At 42.5% G+C, this 27006-nt stretch overlaps 1 protein-coding gene across 1 annotated transcript in view; it reads right to left on the bottom strand.

Moving 5' to 3' along the window:
• Positions 1-27006, bottom strand: part of NTM (neurotrimin) — a 1228179-nt gene that overhangs the window by 938830 nt on the left and 262343 nt on the right. The gene's annotated exons all lie outside the window — the stretch shown is intronic.

Here is a 27006-nt window from a genome sequence, read left to right as displayed (position 1 = left end):
TCACAACCTGAGTATTTTTTTTTTAATATGTTTCTTTTTTATTGTGGTATATATTTATATATATATTTATATATATACCACAGGAGCCCTGGCGGCACAGTTGCTAAGATCTTGGCTGCTAATCAAAAAGTCAGCAGTTCAAATCCACCAGCTGCTCCTTGAAAACCTTATGGGGTAATTCTACTCCATCCTATGGGGTCACAGTGAGTTGGAATCGACTTCATGACAATGGGCTTATATATATGCACGTATATACATATATTTACACATATCTCAAAACATTTGCCTTTTTGACTTTTCTACATGTACAATTCAGTGACATTAATTATGTTCATCATGTTGTGCAAATTCACCACTGTCCATCCCCAAATTTAAAACTGTTTTGCTCTGGATGTTTCAGTCCTATACAGTCTCTCAGTCCCCGTGGCTCTTCTGAGCGGATGTGCTCAGCCATCAGAGTCATGGAACTGGGGTACAAGACTGTTTCCATATCTTATCATCTCAGGTTGAAAACAGGAGCCATCTCTCCTGGCATGGCTGCAACCTCCTGCCTCATTCCGAGTCACCAGGCCATTACTAAACTATTACCAGTTCCTTGCAGACATTTTCCCAAGCTAGTGACAGATTTCCTTGAGCCGGTGAGTAGACCTCAGGGTGTCGGGGAGAATTGACAGCAGCAATTTTCAGCTCATTGTCAAATAGCTTCCTTCTCTGTATTGTAGCTGCCTGGCTCTCCCCTGCCCTCTGTCTACAGTCATGTCCTGTTCTGTGGTTTTGAGGAACAGTCTTTCCTTGGCTTTGTCCTTGCAGATTGGAATCTGCACAGAGCAGTTGGCCCAGATGTTGCTTTGGGCAAGGTAGGAGCTGGGCCATGAGCAAGGCTCAGGTGGAGTAGTCAGGCTAAGACCAAGCATTTGGGTGGGTGTCCGAGCTGCCCCACACTCACAGCCACTGCAGCCACCCATTTGTTGCCTCTTTCTCCTGAGCAGGGCCTGTAACCATTATTGTCAATGAATCACTACCCCCGGAAGACACAGGTTCTGTAAGTGCAGGTGACAGAGAATATGTGAGAGATCAGCAAAGAGCACTGGCTGGCTATGGCAAGGGTTCTATTGAAGGCCAAGCAACAAAATGATGAAAAAGTCACTTTGCTGCTTATACTCACCCAGATGCCACACTCTCTATCCCACCCGGTGGACCTAAATGGGGTGTGCTGTGATGCCCTCTGCCTTTGTGCCTGCAGGCCAGGCACTGGGTGTACTCTGGGCTGCCCCCTGGGCACTGCCACAAGGAAGCTGACATTCTACCACATTAGTCTGGCCCATTTGTGATTCAGCAGTTACTCAATGAGCCCGTGGTAATATACATCCTCAGCAAAGGGCCAGGTGCCAGAGGGTTTACAAAGAGCATAGGGAAAACCCCAGCTCTCCAGGAGTTGTGAGCTAACAGTAGGCATGGCTGTTGTTACCTGCCCTCAAGTCGGCTCTCAACTCATGTGACCCCATGTATAATATTATTGTTCCTGTGTCATGTCCACAATCAGTTGTGAACTGGACTGTGATGGTTAAGACTGTCAGCTTGGCTGGGCCATGATTCTCAGTGTTTATATGCGATCACTCCCATGATGGAATCTGCTGTGAGTAGTCGATCAGTTGAAAGGGAGTTTCCTTGGGGGTGTGGCCTCCATCTGAATGTAAGCAGAGGTTCTGGCTCTTTTGCTTGCTCTGGATCCTGCGGCTGCCTCCTGTTCATCTGACCTCTGGTTTTTGGGACTTGAGCTATCAGTTTATCTGCCGATCTTGGGGTTTGTCATCTTCATAGCCTGTGAGCAAGAGTCCTGCTCTACAACCTGCCAATCTTGGGTTCGCCAGCTCCTGCAGCTACATGAATTAGGAGGAGCCTCTAACCTGCTCCACAGACTTGGGACATTCCAGGCTTTACAATTGCATGAGCCATTTCCTTGATATAAATCTCTCTGTATATATATTTATATGATTTACTGGTTTTGCTTCTCTAGAGAACCCAGCCTAAGACCTAGACTGTTGGGGTCCATAGGGTTTTCACTGGTTGATTTTCCATAATAGATCACCAGGCCTTTTTTCCTAGTTGGTCCTAGCCTGGAAGCTCTGCTTAAACTTGTTCAGAATCATAGCAACCTACAAACCTTCACTTATAGATGGGGCAGTGGCTGCTATTGAGGTGCATTGGATGGAAATCTTACCCGAGTCTCCCACATAAAGGATTAGAATTCTGCACTGAGCCACCACTATCCCAGGCATGGTCTGAGCATTCCATAATGCACATAGAACCAACAATTTGCTGTGGATTTCAACTCATGGTGACCCAATGTGTGTCAGATTAGAACTGTGCTCCATAGGCTTCTCAATGGCTGAGATCTGGAAGTAGATTGCCAAGCCTTTCTTCAGAAATGCCTCTGCAGATAAGGCTACTGCTTTTTAAGAATGTACTGTTAGGCAGGGAGCTAAACTTTAAACGTCCCTTCCCTTCATGGCCTAACTCCGTGAAGCAGAATCTATTATTATACTCGTATAACTGAAGAGGAACCTGGGGCTGCAAGAGGCTTGGAAGTTTGATCCAGTTGCCAGAGCAAGTTAGGAAAAGAGTCAGGATTTGAACCCAGGTCTTTCAGATTCCACATCCTCAGTCTAAGTGTTTAACCATTATGTGTACTGCTTCAGGGAAGTCAGATTTTTGCTTTGATTAGAAATGCATCTGCTTATCAAACCACTTTAGCATACAGAAGCAGGTTCAAGGCAAAAACAAAACAAAACAAAACAACTCAATCTGGCTGCAACACCTTCTTCTTCCACCACATACTGAGGCTAAGTCCTGTGAGGTGAGGACAGGACAGAGGGCATGGTCTTACAGCCAGACAAGAAGCTGACAGGGGAAGGTGCACAGGCCGGTGGTCTGGCCATGGGGTGGTGAGGCGTAGTCAGTGTCTCACCCTTTGCTGGGCACATTTTAAATCCAGGCATGGTTTTTAGTTTCATAATCTTGGTGGACAATATGTGGCTGCAGCAGCTTTATGTGCTCTGTGACCTGGGATAAGTGATTGCAGATAGCGTAACCCAGGGAACCTTTAAACAAGAACCAACAAAGTAGTGATGATCTCAGTGAAAAAGTCCTGGAGCTAGCCCCAGAAAACTGGGACAAACAACACACAAGGCTGAAGTCCAGCTCTGGCCCCAGGGCTCATTCCTGCCACCTCCTGGCTACTGCCCCAGGGGCTGTCTGGGGGGGGTCTCTTCCTGAGGCACAAGGGAGCAGTTTGCTCTGCCCCCGGCCCTCCTCTCACCATGTGCAGCTCTCTTGCCTCTTATGGAACCATCAGCAGTTTTTACCCCCTTGGGAAGAATAAGTGAGTGAAAGGAAAACAACTGACCCATCTGGGGGAACTTGTTTATTTTCTAGCATACTGGTGGTACAGTGGTTAAGTGCTCAGCTGCTAACCAGAAGGTTGGCAGTTCAAAACCACCAGCCTCTCACAGGAGAAAGATGTGGCAGGTGCTTCCATAATTAATTGCAGCCTTGGAAACCCTATGGGGCAGTTCTATTCTGTTCTATGAATTGGAATCAACTCGATGGCAATGGGATTGTTTGGATCTTTGTGTTTGTTCATCTATAATTGTTAATAATAGAGCTGGAACTGGGGTGGGCTTCCACGGACTGCTGACAGCAACGACACTGAACTCCACACAGCCTCCACATCCGGCCTTTCCCAGGATCTGCTTCCTCTAGTTCCATCACACTAGGGACAGCTCTGCAGCTAGAACCCTACCCACTGCACTCTCGGCCCCTCAGATGCTCGTTCTCTGGCTGTATCACAAGGAGAAGGGAACTTTCAAGTAGGAAAGCAGGTCTTCCAAGTCAGCTCTCCAGCTCCAGACTGGCTGCAGACCGTCACCCCAGAATCTCAGACGTATTGCAAACAGTGAGCGTCTCCACCTCACTGGTCATCCAGGTGCTAAGAGGCTGCTCCAAGTCCCTTTACTGCACTGACATTCGAGATGTTCTGCAATCTGCAAAGCCGGGACAGAAAGGCACAATGCCTTGTGCATGGAAGAATGGGATTTCACAGACAAAGGGAGACAGTGAGGGTAGGAGAGAGCAGCAGCAGGGGGCCGAGACCAGGGCTCCCCTGCTTCCTCAGCTGTGACCTCAAGGCCGGTACTTGACACTCTCTCCAGTTCCTTCCAGCTTTACAATACACAACTGCCCAAGGGCTTCAGAGTGGAGTGATTCCTGAAATAAGAGGGCCTCATATCTTCTGAGGATATGTGGCTGTGTGGATTTGGCCAATTACTTAACGTCTTTTAGTCTCTATATCTTCTTCTGTGCCTAGGAGTGAGGTGAGGCCTAAATGTGATCATGTCTGTCAACTTCTTGACCCAGTGCCTAGAACATGATACATACTCAGTTGTAGCTGTACTCATTAACAGTTTAAGATTAGACTATCTTAAGTTGTGGTAAGTTTTTAACTTGCACTAAATCTGAATGAAGTAGTCCAGTAGTTTAATTCTATCGTGGATTTCATTGTCAGTTTAGCATTTGAGGAGCAATATTGGAAAGCAGGGGACAGCTTACCCCAGAGGTCCAGGTCAGCCTGGAGGGGAGGGAGGACACAGAAATTCTAATCATTTCTGTTGGAAGAAAAATGTAGTCTTCACAAAGGACTGGGGGAGCTCTGTTATAATTGAAAATATTATTTCAGAGACCTCAACATGAGGACCCAGGCTTTGGGCAAACAAAGAAATCTGGTTTGTGCCTACATGCCAGAGGGGTGGTTGAGGTGAGGCTACTGGGGGTCTGCTTAGAGAAGTGACCTTGAGTGTCAACAAGAAGAAAGCCCAGGACTGGGGTCTATGGCTGGTCCCTAGGTGAAAGCTCCCAACCAGACTCTCTTCAAGATGGGGGCCAGATGGGGGAAGAAGTCCTGTGTGAGGGAGATAGGATCTGAGAACAGACACCCACAGAGAGCACAGTTGGCAGGACAGCTCAGGAAACAGTGACACCAGGCTGAAGTGGGGTGTCACAAAACCAGGCTCCTGCAGCAGAAGCCAAGGGAGGGGTAACGATGAGCACAGGTGGGCAGGCTTCAGGGCTGAGCTCCTGCTGTTCTATGCAGGGGCCTGAGCTAGAGAGAAGCTGTTTGTTCCTGTTACTGGCACCCAACTGCACGCCTCCCTACTGGTGAGTCTGGGTTAACCTGCATTCTGCTGCATTAATCCTAACCACAGAAGCATCGTGCATAGGACACTGTTGTGTTTTTACCTTACTAACCCAGTGAGGCAAAAAAAAGTGTCTGCTAAACGTAGGGGGTGAAAATGCAAGGCGCTTTACCTGTAACTGTGTGCAACTGTAGTTCCATTTAACTCAATAAACACACATTCAACACCTAGTCCGTATCCATTTCTTTTCCTTAGCTCCATTTTCCTCCACGAGACTTTGCACACTTTGGAATAGACTTTGAACTGAAAGCCTTCTATGCAGTGATATCAGTAGGTAGGTGACGCATTACAGCAACCAGATATTGTTCATGTTAGAAATTGAGACCAGCCATTCTTAACAGTTCTAGAACATTTCATGTAACCCTAAGCACTTAGCTGCTAACCAAAAAGTTGGCAGTTTGAACCCATCCAGGAGCTCTGTGGACAAAAGACCTGGCAATGTGCTCCCATAAAGATTGCAGCCAAGAAAACCCTATGGGACAGTTCTGCTCTGTCAACATGGGGTCACTACGAGTCAGAATTGATTCAACAGCACCCAATAAAAACAAGTGTATTAGTTACCTATTACTGCGTAATAAACCAACCCAAATCTTACGATTACTAAAACGTTTTATTATCTCTCACAGTTTCTGAGGGTCAGGAATTCAGGAGCAGCTTGCCTGGGCAGTTCTGGCTCAGGGTCTCTTGTGAGTGTACAGTTAGGAGTGGCTTGGGCTCCCTCATCGACGGCTGCACAGGGCTGGAGGATCCATTTCTAAGGAGCTCACTCATGTGGTTGGCAAGTAGGTGCTGGCTGTTGATGGGGAACTCAGTTCCTCTCCACGTGGGCCTTTCCACAGAGCTGCTTACGTGTCCTTAGAGTGTGGTGGCTGGCTTCCCCTCAAGCAAGTGATCCAAGAAATCAAGGTGACAATCACAATGTCTTCTGTGGCCTAGCCTCTCAAGTCACATAGTGTCACTTCCACCACTTTCTATTAGTCACACAGGACCAGCCCTGATTCACTGTGAAAGTGTCTATAAAAATGTGGCTGCCACGAGGTGAGGATCATGGGGGACATCTTAAATGTTGGCTACCACAACTGGCCATTCATCCTTTTAATCTACTTTTGAACTATCTTTGGAAGCACGTGTTCACACACACAGATTCACACGTGGAAAATTGTAGCTTCATGTGGGAGAGGCCTATTTTTCTCACCTAAATTCACATGTTTTAGTGTGTTTTCTTGGTTCTGACAAATGGTGTTCCATTGGCCAATTGCAGTTGGGCTTCAGCACAAGGTCTCCTTTCCTTGCTCCTCTACTTTCCCTCTCATTCCCATTCTGCTTCTAGCTCCAGTTACTTGCAGCTACCAGTGGAACCAGAGAGTTTCCTTAGGTCTCCAGCTCCATTTGAATTAGAAACCTTTGTCTTTCTCCTTGTTCTTCTCCTCTTTCCTCACATAAGTGGATTCTCCTTTGACCTATTGTTCCATCAGTCACAAAGCAATATGATTCATCAAAGAGGAGCTGGAGAGGCAAAAAGCCAGAGGATTTATCCTGCAATTACCAAGTTCATGTACATGCATAGAACGTAGCATATGACTATAAAATGCTATCATATGTGCAGGAACCAGGATTTAGTTTCAAACAGATCCAAGGTGTTATTTGAAGTTCAAGTTCCACTTGAGTTTCTCCACCTAGCAATACTAGGATATCCTGTACTTAATATTTTCTACGTAACATATTCCTCTCCATGTCTCTCCTCCTCCTCCAGGTGCCAAGGCAAAAAAAAAAAAAAACAAAAAACCCAAAGCTCCTTTGCATACCTTGATTCCCTTTGCACCTATACACATTTAGCGACTGCTGTTCTTTTCCATTCTTCTAAGCACCTAATTTAGGTCTCTCTCACCTCTCAAAGTATGATTTATATCAGTGTGCCAAGTATTTGACCAGATCATTTTTTTTTTAATGCAACTTTTGAAATTTCATTCTTCTGCTCCAAAAGTCTTCTAGTCTTTCTCCACTGTAGTCAGGATTTGATCCAAACCCCTTGGCATTGAAGATACTCAACACAAGCAATCCAAAGTATATTTCTACTACTTTTAACTATCCTTCAGCCTGAGCATCCTCACTCCATGCCTCTATTCATGCCATTTTCCCTTCCTGGTATGACCTTGTCCCTGCCAGCTCAAATTTCATCCATTCAAGCTCTCCTACATTCTCTTTGAGAACTCAAGCTCTCCCTGAACTCTTCCTTTCTTAAACTCCTATCCCAGTTATTGCTCACTCTACTCATTTGCCCTATAGAAACAAAGCTCTTCATGCCCTGGATGCAGATCTTCTTAAATTGTCTTCTCAAAGGTCTTCTTTTTCTGCTGGGTGGACACTGTTCTACCTGTGAGAAGAATTCAGTACTCGTTTACTAATGAACTTTGTGGAGCAAAATCCCAATTAAAAAAAAAAAATAGGAGAAAGATTTTTACTGAGTTCCTTTCTTCCTCTTCTCCTGATCCAAAAACTGTATTGGGAAAGAGCTGAGTTCCATCATGGTTTGAACACTGAGTATCGACTCTGCATCAGGGAGTAGGCATGACAGTCACCTGGCTGAACCAGAAGAAACTGTACATTCACTCTATGGTTGCTGATTCCTGGGTTTGTTTGTTTGCACTAGCTTTATTTTCTCTCTCAGTTTACCCAGTTCATTGTTTGACAATTTAACGATTATTTTTGGTATCATTGGCAAGTATCCTATTTAGCGCTACCCACTGCGGGAAGCTGGAGTAATTTGCGCTTGTACATTTTTGTTTTCCACCAGATGCTGCTACGGCGATCATGCCAAAGCTGCACAAATGACTCAAACAAACAAACAAAAAATTCCCACCTCCATCACTAGATGGAGAGATGGAAGCAAGAGAAGGATGAGCAGTTTGAGATCTCTGTCCTCTGGAAGAGGAAAGCCTATCTATAGTGTCTTCTTCCTGAGAAAGAATATTGACCTTAAACCATCATCCTAATTAGCATTTATATGAATTAAACTTGGACAAGGTAGAAGAGGTGAAGACAGACGCATGCTTGGCTGTTAGGAAGGAGTGAATAAAAAGAAGTTATTTACTCAATCGACAAATAAGGATCTATGAAGTCCCAGACTCAGAGCTTGGCATTGTTATTCATACAACCAACACCAAGGAATACATCCAGCTCAAATGCAAACCTCAGTCTGCTTTTCCCAGTGTCTTGTCCCTATCAAGAGATCTTCAGTCTTCTTAAGATTAATTCAATGCCTAACGAGTCACAGTCAGGAAACCAAGCAGCATGAAAGCAGATGTGAGAGAAACTAACGTGAAACAGAGAAGGCCTGTTAAGTCATATATTTCATTACCCAGTGTGCATAAGGTGCTTCCTTGCAGAATATTTACTCACACATTATCTTATCTGGACTTAAATAACTTTGATAATCGGGTTTTGACTATACCTTAAAGTCCTATTATTAAGCCAAAACCAAACCAAACCAAACATGTTGCTGTTGAGTCAATTCTGACTCATAGTGACCTTATAGGACAGAGTAGAACTGCCCCACAGGGTTTCCAAGGAGCAGTTGGTGGATTCAAACTTCCAACCTTTTGGTTATCAGCCTAAGCTCTTAACCACTGCACCACCAGGGCCCCATTATTAAGTGAGGTATAATAATAATGAAATAACTTGCCATTCCAAGCAACCCAAGCCTAAGCTCTACCTGTACCTGACAAAAATCAAAGTCAGAAAGGCAGTCCCAACATGAAATAGACAATATAACCCAGGCAGTTGCCTAAGCCACCTCTTACCAAATCCAGGGCTTATAGGCCGGAGCCCAATAGGACCCCAAATCTCTGCACATATCAGTCTCCCAGGGAGGAGTCTTTGAGCCTTACCATCTGTGATTCGGCCCTTAGAATGAATGGTAGGGCCAAACACAGGGATGGAGGAGTCAGTGATTGGAGAATGGATGATTAGCTTGCAACCTCTCTTCAAAAAGGAAGACCTTAGCTTAAAGTATGAGATAGATTAAATATAAGAAAGGACTTTGGTTTTACTAGAAAATGTAGACAAATTTACTGTTTAAAGAATTAATTGGGATAATTGAATAGGTTCTCTGGTAGGATTTTATACTAGTGTTGTCCTATCAGAAGAAAAGGGAGTTGGGCTAAATGAAGGGTTTCAAACTGTCTTCCAGAAACTCTATGTGGTAGGCAGAATAATGGTCCCCTGAAGATACCCCCAGAACCTATGAACATGTTAACTTTCATAGCAAAAAGAACTTTGCACATGTGATTAAGTTAAGAATCTTCAGATGGGGAGATGATCCTGGATTTTCCAGGTAAACTCAATCTAATCAAATGGGTCCTTAAGAAGGGAAACCTTTCCTCCTTTCCTAGACATGGCCAGAGATGTGACTGTGGAAAACAGCCAGAAAGATACAATCTTGTGGACTTTGAAGATAGAAGAAGGCAAGGAATGTGGGCAGACTCTAGAACTGGAAAAGGCAAGGAAACAAATTCTCCCCTAGAGTCTCTAAAAATGAATATAGCTCTGCTGACTCCTTGATTTTAACCAGTGAGACTCAGGTTGGATTTCTAACCTACAGAAATGTAAGACAACAAGTTTGTGTTGTTTTAAGCCACTATGTGGTAATTTGTTACAGCAGTAAGAGAAAACTAATACACACTAAGAATCCTAAGGTTCAGGGGCAAGCTGAACAGGTTGAGTCCTGGTTCCTATGCTCACCCTGCCTGCAGCACCCTACTTTTCTCAGAAGTTTTAAATATTCTATGTGTACCTAGATTCATTTTGATAAACCATTTCTTTTGATTTTTTTTAAAGTTCTAAATTATTACTTTAATATTTCCAGCTACTATAGGTAATGCATATATGAGAGATGAAAAAATGATCAGGATTAGGAATTTGATATCTAAGCATGATTTCACCACCAACTGAATCACAACATCTTTGAAGATGTTGTCTCATCTAACGAATGAAATGACCATATCAGGTGGTATCAGAGAAGGCTTCACAAACAAGGTGTATTTGATGAGCGAGAGAAAGAAAAAAAGAGGGAGAGAGGAATGGAGAGAGAAAAACAGGAGAGAAAGGAGAAGAAAAAAGAGAAGTGGAGAGGAGAGGAAAAGAGAGAAGAGCAGAGCAGAGAAGAGAAAAGGAGTGGAGAGGAGGGAAGGAGAGAGGAGAGGAGAGGGGCAGAGAGGAGAGACAGCTGACAAGATGAAAAGAGAAGAGGGGTGGTATACCCAAAGTTACTGGAGATGTTCCAAGGAGGAAGACCTGGGGACCAGAGCGACAACTTCCTGAGTATCTGATCAAGGCACAGGCTCCCAGGTCAGGAAGTGTTAGGCTGCCAGAGCTGATCACTTATGAAAAATGGTGTGAAACTGTCATATAGAGGAAATCTCAAAAAGAATGAACTTTCTTCCTTAATTGTGATTTTCTAATCTGCCCATCTGTGGAAAGAATCTGAGAAGCATTCAGACCAGAGAAAAGAATAATTATTCTTTACCTACTTTATGTCACCCTGAGCATTGATAACTTACCCACTAATTCCTCTCGTTCACTCATTCAAATAAGCTTATTAGTGATGTGTACTAGGCTTTGGCAATACAGCAAACAAATAAAACTCATTCCTTGCCTTCATGGAGCTTAAAATCCAGCAGGAGAGAGGCAGTAAACAAATTAGTACAAACATCGTTGATCATTTTCTCTGTAGTAAATGCTGCATGAGTGTTAGAGTTACGTCTTAGAGACAAGGAGGTTGAGTTTGAAGGCTCATACATCTAGCTCAGCATTTTGAAGTCAGTCATCATTAGAAGAAGAATTTAGACAAAGGTCTGCTAACCCCAAACCTATGCTGTTTTCACCTTACCTTACTGCCCTCCTCTCCTCCCCCTGGAAAGAATACTCATTAGTGAAGGAAGAAAGAAACGGAAAACAACAAAGTTATAATTATTGGTCATTTCATGACAGGGAATAATTGCCCCAATAGAAGTCGCCACTTGCTCATCCAAAATTTCAAATTTGTAATTAGGCCATTGAAGTAACCAGGACAGCCTACTAGGACAAGATTTCTATGAAAAACTACCTACCTAAACTGCAGTGAGGACAACTGGGAGGTTGTTGTTGTGTGCTGTCAAGTCAATTCCAATTCATATCCGCCCTGTAGGGCAGAGTAAAACTGCCCTGTAGGGTTTCCAAGGCTGTAATCTTTATGGGAGCAGGTTGCCAGGTTTTTTCTCCCAGACAGCCACTGGAAGTTTCGAACTGCCAACTGTTCTTTCAGTTAGCAGCTAGTGCTTAACCACTGCTCCACTAGGGCTCATTAACTGGGAAGTATGGATCCTATTTCTCTGTTCTCTGAAGAATTGCTAGCAGCTTCGGGCCTCCTGAGCCATCCTCAGAGGCAATTCCACCTGCAATTTCATAAAACTCCCACCTACCCGTGAGTGTGTCTTTTTTTGCAAGCTCTGGGCTGGCTGCGAGTGATGCAAAACCATTTTAGCTGCTCAAAAGCTATCAGCGCTTACATGTAGGTTTGAGCAAGACAGATCCTGCTGTACTCCGGGCATCAAAGGGGATTACCCAGAAAAGGATAACAGATTTTAATTTAGATGACCATGATGGGGGCTCACGAGGAAGAGACTAAAAAGTGGACAAATTTAACTCCAGGGTGGTAAGAAGGAATGAGATGAAACTGATGATAAAGGTGTATTTAGAGCTTTATTTAGCCAGCCACCAAAAGGTCTCCTAAACTAAGGCGTCTCCTCATGACAGGCAGCAGTCTGGGATTAGATAAATGCCCCCAGGCAGGCTAGCTGAGCCCCTAGAGGGCTAGACCACATGGAAGAGTTTAATAGCTACTATTTGCCCTTTGTTCCTGTGGAAAAGACAACTCAAACTACCATCTATTCTCAGGGTAGGTGGGAGAGTGTTGCCCCATTCCGATAGGAACTCTTCTAACCTTCAGTACCCATGTTCTCTTTTGCTTTGTTTATTTTATATCATTTTATTATTATTATTTTGTCTTGGCCACTGTTTGAAATCTTACAGTACAGAAAATTTTCTACTAAACCATTACTGTCTTCGCTGGCTAAAGTCCAATCACTGTCCATCAGTCTGTTCTGCTTTTATATAAATGGTGAGCACTCAGCCATCTATCTATAAAGGACATTAAGTTGTTCACTCTTTTAATTATTTTAAGTTAAATTTAATCATTTAATTGTTGAATATTTGTTGACTGATCAGCAACTATCTGCTAGCAACTGCGGTAGATACAGAAAATATAGCAGGGAATGAGACGATGTTGATGTGGTGTGGTAGAGCTAGAGCGAGAAAAAGGAAATAAGATGGGAGGTGGAAAAGTACTTATAATTTGTAATAAGTAATACACAATACAGAATATGGGACTGAACAATGACTAATAAAGTGAGGTGGGGGAAGCTGACTTCTATGAGATAGCCCAAAAAGTCCTCTCTAAGGAGGAGCATTTAACCTGATTTAAAATTGAAGAAGATATTCTTTCATGATAAACACACTCAACACATTTGGAATAGAAGGGAACTTTTTCTCAATCTCGTAAAGGTCCTTCACAAAACACCCATAGCTAACATCGTACTTAATGATGAAAGGATGAATGCTTTCTCCCTAAGATCAAGAACAAGAGAAGGATGTTCACTCTTGCCACTTGTATTCAACATTGTACTGAAAATTCTAGTCAGAGCAGATAGACAAGAAAACTAAAAAAATACTTAGATTGCATATATAAAAAAATAGTAAAACTATCTTTATTTGCAGATGATATGATTGCATATATAAAAAAAATCCTAAGGAATCCACTAAGAAAACATCAGAGATAAATGAGTTACAGAAAAGTTTCAGGGAGCAAGATAAATATACAAAAATCAGTTATACCTCTATATACCAGCAATGAACACTCTGAAAATGAAATTAAGAAAATAATTTCAATTACAATAGATTAAAAAGAGTAAAATAGGAATAATTTTACCAAAAGTGCAACATTTGTACTTTGAAACTACAAAACATTGTTGAAAGTAATTAAAGAAGGTCTACGTAAAGGAGTGATGCCCAATGTTCATGGATTGGAAAACCTAATATTGTTAAAATATTAATACCCCCCTAATTCATCTACAGACTCAAAACAAACCCTAACAATATTCCAGTTGCTAAGTTTTTTTTTTGCAGAAATTGACAAACTGATACTAAAATCTATGTAAATGCAAGAGATCCAGCATATCTAAGACAATCTTGAAAAAAGACGAACAAATTCGGAAGGCTTACCTTCCCAATTTCAAAATTTAGTATAAAGCTAGAGTAATCAACACAGTATGATACTGGCATAAGGATAAACACAGAGAAGAATAAAATAGAATTAAGAGTCCAGAAATAAACCTTCACTTTGATGGTCAATTGATTTTCAGTAAGGATATCAAGGCAATTCAGTGGGGGGAAGGATAACTTTTTAACAAATTAGTGCTAGAACAACTGGATATTCTCATGTAAATGGGTAACACTGAGTTTCTATCTCATACCGTCTACAAATATTAACTCAAAATTGATCATAGACCTAAATGCAAGAACTAAAACTACAAACCTCTTAGGAAAAAACATAAGGGTAAATCTTTGTGACCTTGAGTTAAGAAATGGCTTCTTAGGTATGTCTCAAAATCATAAATGACATAAGAAATAATAGTTAAATTGAACTTTATAAAAATTGAAAACTTTTGTTCTTCACAGGACACCATCAATAAAGTGAAAAGACAACCCAAAAAATGGGATTAAATATTTGCAAATAATATATATGATAAGGAACTGATATCCAGAATATATTAAGAACACTTGTTGTTGTTGTTGTTATTAGGTTCTGTAGAGTCAGTTCCAACCCATAGCGACCCTACATACCACAGAAGGAAACTGCCCAGTCCTGCGCCATTCTTACAATTGTCATTATGCTTGAGCCCATTGTTGCAGCCACTGTGTCAATCCCTCTCATTCAGGAACTTCCTCTTTTCTGCTGACCCTGTACTTTACCAAGCATGATGTCCTTCTCCAGGGACTGACCCCTCCTGACAACATGTCCAAAGCATGTAAGATGCAGTCTCGCCATCCTTGCTCCCAAGAAGCATTCTGGTTGTACTTCCTCCAAGACAGATTTATTCATTCTTTTGGCAGTCCATGGTATATTCAATATTCTTCGCCAACACCATAATTCAAACGTATCAATTCTTTTTTAGTCTTCCTTATTCATTGTCCAGCTTTCACATGCATATGATGCGATTGAAAATACAATAGTTTGGGTCGAGTGCACCTTAGTCTTCAAGGTGACATCGCTGCTTTTCAACACTTTAAAGAGGTCCTTTGAAACAGATTTGCCCAATGCAATGAGTCTTTTGATTTCTTGACTGTTGCTTCCAAGGGTGTTGATTGTGTATCCAAGTAAAATGGAATCCTTGACAATTTCAATCTTTTCTCTGTTTATCATGATGTTGTTTATCAGTCTAGTTGTGAAGATTTTTGTTTCCTTTACTTTGAGGCGTAATCCATACTGAAGGCTTTTGACATTCATCAGTAACTGCTTCGAGTCCTCTTCACTTTCAGCAAGCAAGATTGTGTCATCTAAGTATCGCAGGTTGTTAATGAGTCTTCCTCCAATCCTGATGCCACATTCTTCTTCATGTAGGCCAGTTTCTCAGATTATTTGCTCAGCATACAGATGGAATAAATATGGTGAAAGGATACAACCTTGACACGCACCCTTCCTGATTTTAAACCACGCAGTTAGTTACTATATGGTGTTTGTAGTTACCATATGACCCAGTAATTCTACTTCTACTTACATACCGAAGAGAAATGAAAACATTTGCTCCCTCAAAAACTTGTACATAAATATTCATATAATAGCCAAAAAGCAAAAACTACTCAAATTGCCATCAACTGATGAATGGATAAACAAAAGTTAGGGTATTTATACGATTAAATATTTTTTGGCCATACAAAGGAATAAAATGCTGATAAGAGCTACAATATAGATGAACTTTGAAAACATTATGCTAAATGAAAGAAGTCAGTCACAAAAGACCAAAGAATGTATGATTCCATTTATACGCAATGTCCTAGAATAGGCAAATTTCTAGGGACAGAAAGTAGACTAGTGGTCGCCTAGAGCTGGGGGAGGCACGTCAAGAAGAAATGGGAAATGATTGCGAATGGGTACCCGTTTTCTGTAGGGTAAAATGAAATGTTTTATAACTGACCATGGTGATAGTTGCTTAACTCTGTCAATATACTAAAAAAAATTGGTTGTAAGAATTAAATTGGTGAATTGTATAGCATGTGACTTATATATCAGTAAAAACGTTAAAAATTGAGGGTGAGCTAGTCAAGCAATAAATTGGGACAGGAGTAGTTCAAATCCATTCTACTCAAACTGTAGTCCATGGAACACAAAGGTCAGCATCACCTGGAACTTCACTGGAAATGAAAAATGTGGGCCCCACCCTAGTTCTACAGAATCAGATTATGCATATTCACAAGTTCTTCAACTATTTATATACATATTATGTCTTGAGAAGCACTGGTCTAGACAGAGAGGGAGTGAGAACCAAGACTTAAGTGAGAAAGAGCTTGGCGTATTTGAGGAACAGAGAGAAACCAGTGTGATTTAGCATCCAAGGGACAAAGAAATGGCATGAAATTAGTCAGGAGAAGTAGACACAGGACATATTCTGCAGGGCCTTATGGTCTAGAAATGAAGTTTGGATTTCACGGCAATGCAGAAAGAAGGAAGAGTTTAAGAAAGGGAGTGACATTACTTCACTTGCTGCTGTGTGAAATATTAATTGCGTAGGATCAAGAGTAGACACTAGGAGCCCAGCTGTTGGTTAGTGGTTGTGCCTTGAACTAAGGTTGAGAGAGCAGAGATGGAGAGGAAAAGATGGTTACAAGATATATTTTGAGGAAGAATGGGCAAAATTGCTGGTTGGATTGTATATTATGGTAAAGACAAGGAAGAAACCAGGCTGACTCCTGGGTGATTGATATGAGCACTTGAGTGGTTGGTGGTGCCATTTACTGAGATAGGAACAACTGGATGTTATAAAAACTGAGTTTGACTTTGAGAGTGTTGAGTTTGAGCTTTTGGTAAGATGCCCACATGGAGATGTCAAGTAGACCGTTGGATGTGTAAATCTGGAACTCAGAGATGTTTGGTCTGGAGATAAAATATTTGGTGGTCATTAGCATATAGACACTATGTAAGTGAGACAACCTAGGGAGACAATAGAGAATCCAAAGCAATATTAAAACACCAAAGAAGGATGTTATATTCATTACCTGATTTTCAAGCCAGAAAAACATTATGGACTCTATGGAGAGTGAATAGTAAGTGGAATTTAGATGCTAAGGAAACTTTGATATAGACTGACAAAATTGGAAGGGGTAATATTCAACATATTTAATAACTGGACTAGGAAGAAAGGCCTGACAACTTACTTTTGAAATTTAGCCAATGAAAACCCTATATATCACAAAGAATATTGTTCAATACAGTGTTGGAATATGAGGACCCTAGGTTGGAAGGCACTCAAAATACACAGTAGCTACAATGGACTCAAGTATATTAACAATTGTGAAGATAGCACAGGACCAGACAATGATTCATTCTGTTGTACATGGGGTTGCCGTGAGCCAGAGGTGACTCTAGGACAACTAACCACTCAGACTAGGTGTTGTCCATAGCACTGCAGGGTCCTGGAAAAGCTCCTCTACTCTCCACTGCTTAGAGGAGTAGATGGATCAAGGAGAACTTCAGATGGGTGGGTGCAGGGTACCAGTGCAGTGGAGGTCACCCAGGGAACTCAGGAAGTGTGTATTCACTAAGCCACATAGAAATGATTCAATATGTCAACAACTGGGATAGCCATACCCAGGGCAGCCTGACTGAATATCAATCAGCCCTAAATACATACAGGGGGCTGAAAGGATAAGAGAGGCACTTTAATTAATGAAAGCATTTAAAGAATGAGCAATCAAGATGTTCAGTTTATTTACTTTTAAATCATATTCTCAGATTTTACTAGCAGAAAATTCTTTCACCTCCAACATAGCTCTTATTTCCTATAGCAAGTTGTTTAGATGTCTGTTGCTCCATTACACCAAAGATCATGTCTTACTCATGTTCTTAGCCCACCGTCATACGTGCAACATATGGGCAATGCTCAAGGGATGTTTGCTGAATAAATAGATGAATATGTAAATATTCTATAACTAAATAGAAGTGGAAAATGAGACGAGAAGAAGCCACCCTCTCATACCAACTACTCCTATAAAAAATATACAGGCTACAATTCAGTATCATGACCTTATGACTGGAAGAGACATTATAAGTCACTCAGTGTATTGGTTTCCAGGCTCTGCTCCAGGAATCTCTGTGAAATCAGGGCTACCCCTCCATTCCAGACTCCTGGAGTTGCCTTAAAAATGGAGAGGGGCATTGGTTTGAGGTGGGAGGCAATTTGATTTCCTGATTCTTCTTCAACGAGAGCAATAATTTCATCGTAGTGGTTAAACGCTACAGCTGCTAACCAAAGGGATGGCAGTTCGAATCCACCAGGTGCTCCTTGGAAACTCTGTGGGGGCAGTTCTACTCTGTCCTATAGGGTCGCTATGAATCGGAATCACCTCAATGGCAGTGGGGCTCTGGGGGCTTCTAAGTGAGATTTCAGAACAAATGATTTAACTATAATGAAGGTTTTAAATAAAAACCATGATCTGATGCAAATTACTCCCTTTTTGGTCATTAAAACTGAGACCCAGAAAGGCTGTGTTAAAGTTAGTTGGTCAGAGAGCAGGACCAAGACTACTCATAGCTACATGACCTTTCTCCAACTGTGGGATGACCTCAGAGCCACCGCCGTCCATCTGCTCACTGAAAAGCCGCTGGATCCCAGGATTTGTCCAAACTGAATCAGAACTCTAGGTTGGTGGGATTCAATCCATTCTTCTATCCTATCCCCTGACTCTTTTATGACTTATAGCAGAAATTCCCGAGAGAAAAGCAGAAAGGTGCTCCATCCCAAGCCCCAAACCTGAATCGATTTAGAACCCAGATATGAATTTAACTGGGCATGATGGTCTTCCAGATAAGGAGATAGATCAGGCCAATAATAAGAAGAAAAAAAATCAGTTGATCCCAGATCTTGACCCAATTCATTGTTCATAAATACAAACCATTTATAATTACCTCTCAACAGTCCCTCCTGCCTTCAATGGACAAATTCTGTGAATGTGTTGCTGTGAAGAGTAGTTACACTTGAAGTTTGGCAGGGAGCATGGGCCTAGACAGTGAAGCTTTGTTTTTTGTTGTGTCTGGACCAGTGAGTCCATTTCCCACCCTCTCCTCTTTCACCCCATAAGTACCCATAAGTGGTCAGGGTGTTTTCTTGGCAAGTGAAATAATAAATGTCTACATTTCCTGTTATAAGTTTATTTCTTTCTTATTTATTTTGGCAAAAGAACTGTAAATGCAAAAGCGATAGTATGGCTGGGAGGCAGAGGGCCATAATTAAAATCCCTTTTTGTTTTTTAAATGGCTATTCAAATGCTTGTGAAACCTGCTACACAAAGCAGCCGCCAAAACCCCTTTGCTGCTAAATGGAATGAAATGGATTTTTCAAATGTCACGCTAGTATCCACTTAATAATACATTTTCCTATAGACAGGACAATAATATATATTTTAATCACTTTTCTACAGGCAAATACACTGCACAGGAGCTGCCCTTCACTGGCACTTGGAAATTATGAATTTTTCAATAACCTTTTCTATTATTCATCCTGTGTTATTCCGTAACATTTCTGTATGAGGAATGTGCTTCCCAGGCTCTCTATGAATCTCTTCTATTATTTACTAAACAGCAAGGTGTCTCCCCACAACCTCTATCCCAAGCCCCAGAGAAGGCTGCTTGGAGGAGGGGGCCAGACATGTCTAGTTACATCCTGGGTCATTAATAATTTCATATCTATAAGTGATACAGATCGAGCTGGCTCCTCCATGTAAGTTCAAGTGTGGCCCACAAGTGGACTGGCTCAGGGAGGTGTTTGTGCACCGTGTGGGAGAAGGCGAGGAAGACCATCAGCCTAAGACAGTCCTGTTTATAGCAATCAGGCTATGTTCTCTACTCCTGACCTGTCCCTATTCCAGGAGAGAGACCACCTGGGGTTTAACTCTGAACAGGGAGATGGTACTTCTGGGTTGCATTCTCTGTTACAGATATGTGATCTGATTCCTAGAAACCTCAGTTATTTTTACTCTTCCTCAAATCTCTCTCTCTTTTTTTTTTTTTTGGCCTAAATAATACCAACTCATTCTTCATGTCTAAACTTTAGCCTTACCTGCTTTGAGAAACCTTTGCTGACGCTCCCTGAGCACATGAATCCTCCTACCAGGTAAATCCACAGTGCCTTATACCTTCTCATCACCGTGTTTATCACACTGTACTATTTAATTGTTGGGAGCCATTTAGGGGGGCACAGCATGTCTCCTGATCCCCATTATAACTCCATTTAGCACAGATAGTCTGTCAGTTTGTCATACTGTCGTGACTTGTGTGTTGCCGTGATGCTGGAAGCTATGCCACCAGTATTTCAAATACCAGCAGGGTGGACAGGTTTCAGTGGAGCTTCTGAAAGTTAGATGATAAAAACCTTATGGATCATGATAGAATATTTTTTGACATGCTTTCTTTGGACACATCATCAAGAGGCATCGAAAACTAAAGGAGGACATCATGTTTGGCCAACTAGAGGACCAACAAGGGCGAGAGAGACCCTTGGGGAGATGAATTGGCACCACAGCCTCAATGAGGGACTCAAACATGCTGGAGATTGTGAGCGTGACACAGGACAGGGCGACATTTTGTTCTGTTGCAGTTGGGATCACCGTGAGATGGGGCTGACTCAACAACAGCTACAACAGGTATTCAAAACTTATTCTGAATGAATAAATAGTATGGTCAACCAAATGCTCCTCTCTAACGAGGCTTTTGACAATGTCTGAAACATATTAAAGACCTAGGTGTCAAAGCCATTTTCTGCTCACTGAATACCCAAGCGCTCCCACACATTTCCAGCTCCGTTGAATTTTGGTGGGGCCACGTGACTAATTTGGGTCGGAGGACTGGGGTAGACATGACACAGAACATGAGTGGGTGGAAGCATTTAAATCAGATGTGAGACCCTCCAGCTGTCCTGCTACAATGACAGAGGAGGCCCTGGGTCACAGGGTACACAGCTTCAAAATGGTGGAGTCTCTGTCAGCCTGGGTCCCACACATATACACGCACACACTGAATGACCTACATTGTATGTGTACCATGAACAAGAAACAAAACTTTTCCCTATTGAGCCACTGAGATCTTTTATTTATTATTGTGGCATAACCCTGATGAACACAATCCTCATAAACGGAATCGTGTAGAAAGAGAAGCGTGTGATGGAATGGATTTTCTGTGTTGTTGTTAGTTTTTGTTGTTACTGTTGTTTATCCTTTCCAAACCCTCCACTATGGGACTCGGCATTTACTAGAGTGTTACTATCTGGCACAACAGCCAGGAAAAACTAAGAAATCTGGAAATCTGACCCATCCTTACTATGCCCCTGGGAAATGCCCTGCCAAAAATTGTTGTTAAGGTAATCATCTTGCCTCCAATAAGCTGGTCAGTGGTTTGTCCCTTATGTGCTTGGTTTTCTTTCTCTTGCTTTCTGCACTAAGAGTCCTTTAGCCTGCAGAGGGCAGAGTCTGAGCTCAAACCCTGAGCCACCCTGACAAGTTCCCATCAGTGGAGCCTGGGGGAGCAGAACTCCATCACAACAAAAGAAATGGAAACACACGCTTCTTATGACTGAGCCCCGAGCCATGAAGGTTGGCAAGATTTAGAGTTCTATGGGTTGTCATTCTTTGGACTTTCCTGCTGGGAGGTGGAAATTTTTCTTCACCCTGGGTGAATGACTCCTTTCAATTCTTTTGAACAAATTTTCCCTACAGCTAATAATACAAGTCTACCAATGCTGAAGTGTTACTTTTTGCCAGGAGATTTATGCATAGTCATTCAATCCCATTGCCAACCCTAGGAAATAAACTATTTTAAGAAAATGTTGGCTCTGCTTGTTTCATTACCCCATCCTCCTCAGTCTGGTGGCAAAATGAAAAATGGGATTATTATTATCATGGAGATCCCTAAGGGCAAAAACAAGGAGGCTGGATGATTAAATCCAAAGACCCATTCCTAAACAGGGACAAGCATCAGGTAAGTTAAATTCACACGGAAGCAAAGGAGAGAACTGGTTTGCCTCCAGGGAAGCAAAGGGTTGGAGCTGGATCTGTCCAGATGGAATAATAGTACATCCCTGGGGAATGGAGGAGTAGCCCTGAAAAGAGGAGCTGGGAACAGGGATTTTGTTTTCCAGCTAGAGTTTGCTGAGTGGAAATCCTTTATCACCATCCCATAAAGGAAAAGCAGTGGATGTGGAGGCAGAAAGAGAGGAAAAGAGAGAGAGAGCATGCAATAATCAACTGGAACCTCTCACGTGGCATTTACCGAAAAACAACATTAAAGGGGCTCCTAAATTTCGTGAGTGCCCAAACTGCGTCTCAAATTAGCTGGGCCAGCAGGAAACAATTTTTTATCCTTAAGAGGCACTGTGATGGAGGACAAGGGCTGCACCACAGGGATGCAGGTAGAAAACCCATGAGGAGTGGTGGGAAAGGGCCTCCATGGTTTCTTCTATCCTTCCTGTTCCCATGTTGTTGTGTGCCGTTGGGTCTATTCCAACTCATGGTGATCCTGTAGGACAGAGTAAAACTGCCTTAAATGGCTTCTTAGGCTGTAATCTTTACTGAAGCAGATTGCCAGGTCTTTTCTCCTGCGGAGGCACTGGTGGATTTGAACTGCCAACCTTTTTGTTAGCAGCCAAGTGTTTAACCACTGTGCCACCAGGACTCCTTCCTGTTAACATAGAAGTCACCAAAGCCCAAAGTGGATGCCTTCCTTCACTCCCTGGCCAGCAGGGTGCAGGGGAAGGATAAGGACACAAGAAGGTAGGCAGAGGAGGAACACATGAATGGACTACTTTAAAAGAAAAAAAAAATTTTTTTCTTTTTCTTTTTAGCGTCAACAAATTCTGCCTCTTGGGCAAAGTTCTGCCTGCTGCCTGTTTTTGTAAATAAAGTTTTATTGGAACGCAGACAATGGTAAATACCCTTTGACTATGGCTGCTTCTTCACTACCATGGCAGTTTGCAGCAGAAACTTTGTGGCCCAGAAAGCCTAAAAATTTAATATCTGGTTCTTTATACAACATGTTTCCTGACCTCTGGACTCTCAAATAATAATCTTGAATTTGACTGGAGAAGGAAGACAGACTTTCGGCTTAACTGAGTATACTTCAAGGTGTGTAAGTCAAGGTTTCTTGTTATCAGTGAAAACGAGGAGTCAGCGTCCAGACACTTTGAGTATGGAGGAGAGTCTTCCTGTTACGCTTTATAAGGCAGTTACGATCAGAAGGTAGTTATCTTGTCTTACAAATAAGGAAACTGAGGCTCCGGGGAAACGAATTCCCAAATCACAGAATGTGAGAGTGCTGGAGAAGAGACGAGAGAGCCCAAGGCCAAAGTCAGTGCTTTCTCCTGCTCTGCCACATCAATTGTGGCACAGAGACCAATCTAGGCAAGGGCTCAGTAGTTATGTCCTACTGGTTCTGCTTCTGTAGGACAGACAGAACTCCTCCCTCTATCTGCTGTTTTTGTTCAGAACTGATGAACCACTGCCTAGCTTTGCCTCTGAATTTATTCTGAGGTATTTAGCATTTGCTCTCGAGGTCTTTCTTAGCTGCCCTTGCCTTCCCCTGAACCCCTTGGTCCAGACAAACCCCTACTAGTTTCAACAGATGGTAAGGAGGTTTGATAGGCTTCTCTGTCCACCAAAAATCTCTGTCCTTGAACAGCTCACCATGGTTCCTCATCCACAAGGGCTCATGAAGGGGTTGTTATGGGAACACCCGCCTCCCTTCTTTCATCTCAGTTTGTATCCTCTGCAGTCAGCAACTCCCTAAATATCATTTATTTATGTATGTTTTAGAATGAGGGGGACACAGCCATGTGTGATGGAGATGTCATTTCCAAAATAATAATAGCATCCCAGCTGAAGAGAGGCAAACACCCCCAGGGTCAGTCCTGCGAAATGAGACATCTTTCTTAACAATTTAGCTTCTGAGGAGACATAAGCAAACTACTTAGCCTATTTCAGGTTTTTTCCTTATGAACTGCTTGGCCTTTTTGAATGTGGAATCTGTATTCTTAATTGGATCTCATCAAAGCTTTCTCTTTGCCTTCAGCTGGTGGAGCCACATCACATGTGCAGGGAAGTAGCAGATAGAACCAGGTAATTAGCTAGTGGGATACACCCGGGCTGTCGCTGGTCTGTGTGATCCCCTCTCTGTCCCACATAAAGCCCTACAAAGGGCAGGCAAGCCTCAAGCTGTGATTCAGTTGCAGTCACCCCATCTCCTTCAAGTCATCGCTCTTACTCCAAAAGTGGGAAAAACAGCAACAGTATAAAAAAAAAAAAAATTTTTTTTTTTTTAATTGAAAGCTTACTACTGTATATTAGGCACTGGCTAAGCATTCTGCAGAAACCCTGGTGACGTAGTGGTTAAGTGGTATGGCTGCTAACAAAAAGGTCGGCAGTTCGAATCCACCAGGCGGTTCTACTCTGTCCTATAGGGTCACTATGTGTCGGAATCGACTCAATGGCACTGGGGGTTTGGAAAGCATTCTGTATGCAATTTATGATTTCAGACCGATGAAACTCTGTAAGTCAAAGGCACCATTACCCCAGTTTTATAAATAAGTAAACAGGCACAGAGAAGGTGTGTAAGTGGCCCAAGGACACACAGCTAGTGAGCGGCAGAGCAGGAAGAGAGCACTGGGACAGGAAGAAGGGAGACATGACAGCCTGGGACACGGAATGTATCTAGCTCCTCTCATCCTTTGTAGTGACTTCTCTGGGCCTTAATGCAGACCAGTGAGCTGGGACTCCTTCACTCCTTCCTCTATTCTCCTGCATGACGCTGCAATTTCCTCCCCAGGAAGAAGATTCTAAAAACTTACTTTTAATTAATAAAATTTCTTTTTGTTATAGATATAAAATAAGAGCATTCCATAAGATTTTGGAGGAAAAGAGCTAAAAGGACAACCTGTTATAATTTCCCCTTGCTAACATAAATACTATTAATACTTAGGACAGGACAATCTTTATGTAGATTGCAAAAACCTACAAAACATACCATAATTTCTCTCTAAAATCCTTCTATTTTAGCCTGGGTTCTCTAGAGGAGCAAAACAAGCAAAACATATAAATATATGTAGAGAGAGATTTATATCAAGGAAACGGCTCATGCAGTTCTAGAGGCTGTAACGTCCCAAGTCCATGGGTCAGGATAGAGGCTCTTCCTGATTCATGTAGCCACAGGGGCTGGTGAACCCAAAATCAGCAGGTCAGGGAACAGGGCTCTTGCTCATAGGCTATGAAAGTCGACTAAACTCAAGATCAGCAGGCAAGACCTCAAGTAAGCTGCTAGCTGAAGTTCCAGAACCAGAGGTCAGAGGAACAGTAGCCAGCTTCAGGATCCAGAAAGAGCAAAAGCCCTCAAGCCCTGCCAGAACATCCACCCACACTCTAAGCAGATGTCTGAAGAATTCCCCTTCAACTGATTGGTTACTTACTGAAGATTCCATCATGGGAGTGATCACATATCAAATCTCAATGGGAAATGACCATGACATCACACTAAAATACAGAGAATCATGGCCCAACCAAGCTGACACACAATCTTAACCATCACAGTCCACCCCTTGTCAGCTTGGCACCTGTACACATCTCCTAATTCTTAATTGGATCACACATAATCTCTGAATAAAGATAATCATAAAGCCATACTTGCGCCTAACATCATACAACTAACACACATACAACTGAAAACGCATTAGCCCTGTTTATAGCTTATATTTTATAAGTGAAGAAAACAAAAATATTTGATGCACATGCACAAAGCAGAAATAGTTATAACAATTATAATACTCATTTCTGCAACTAATCATGTGGCCTTAACTGGTATTTAGAATTACCTTCTTCCCCGACCCATTCTGTATTCTCTTTGCCCTCAGCAAGCACCTCAGCTGGTCATGGTTCTTTTTCTGGTGGGGTGACCCAAACCTTCACTTCTGAAGGATCAGGGCCTTTAGTAGTCTTGTTGGAATTGAGTTGCTGTAGCTCTCCACTGACTTTAATCACAGAGACATCTTAAGGGATCTTGTGCATTCCAGACATACTATTCTTTACCTCCATTATGTAATACCAATCCAATTTCCTCTTGGTAATTAGGATCAACTACACCAGCCAGTACAGTAACCCCCTTTTTGCCTGTTGATCCAGAGGACTAAGGAGCCCAAAGTGGCCAGGTGGCATTCTTAGCTTCCAGTTCAATGGAATCAGCAATGTGTCTCCAGGTGGGAGCATCCCTCCCTTTGGAACTAAGACCTCTAGACCCGCAGAGCATAAGGTCATGGGGACAGGAAGCAAAAATCTTGTGAGTGGGTCACTAGGGGTAATAGTGAGTCGTGCCACTCCCATTTCTACCCCTTGATTCCTGGACCCATGAATTCTGGCTATAGGAGATACAGCACCATATATTTGATGCTGGTTGAGATTATAATCAGCCACCTGGAGAACACTGCCCCAACCCTGTAAGGTATTGTCACCCAGCTGGCACTGTAATTGTGTCTTTAGAAGGTCATTCCATCATTCTATCAAGCCAGCTGCTTCAGGATGATGGGGAGCATGGTAAGTCCAGTGAATTGCAGGAGCATGGGCCCACTGTTGCACTTCATTTGCTGTGAAGTGAGTCCCTTGATCCAAGGCAGTGCTGTGTGGGATAACATGATGGTGGAAAAGGAAATCTGTAAGTCCACAGATGGTAGTTTTGGCAGAAGCGTTGAATGCATGGAAGGCAAATCCACATCCATAAGTATGTGTCTATTCTGTTAAGGACAAAATACTGCCTTTTCCATGATGGAAGCAGTCCAATGTCATCAACCCACCACCAGGTTGCTGGCTGATCACCTCGAGGGATGGTACCATATCAGGGGCTCTGTGTTGGTCTCTGTTGCTGGCAGATTAGAAGTGGAAGTCCCTGTTGCTGGGCCATGCATAACCTCCATCCTTGCCACTATGGCCACTTTGTTCATGAGCTCATTGAGCAATGATGGGAGTAGCTGGGGAAAGAGAATGACTGGTTTCCACAGAATGTATCATCCTATATACTTGATTGTTAAAATTCTCCTCTGCTGAGGTCACCCTTTGGTGAGCATTCACATGAGCCACAAATATCTTCACTTCTTTGTCCCATTAAGAAAGGTCTACCCACATACTCCCAAACCTCAGTGCCGTTGAGTTGATTCTGACTCATAGTGACCCTATAGGGCAGAGTAGAACTGCCCCATAGAGTTTCTGAGGAGCACCTGGCAGATTTGAACTGCCGACCCTTTGGTTCGCAGCCATAGCACTTAACCACTACGCCATGAGGGTTTCATCCACATACTACCTCCCCACAAATCCTTGTCTTTAATTTTCCTATCACGTTCCTTCCAGGTCCCTGACCATCCAG

This window comes from Elephas maximus, chromosome 17 (assembly GCF_024166365.1).
Source record: "Elephas maximus indicus isolate mEleMax1 chromosome 17, mEleMax1 primary haplotype, whole genome shotgun sequence".
NCBI lineage: Eukaryota > Metazoa > Chordata > Mammalia > Proboscidea > Elephantidae > Elephas > Elephas maximus.
This window is presented reverse-complemented; position numbering and strand designations above follow the sequence as displayed.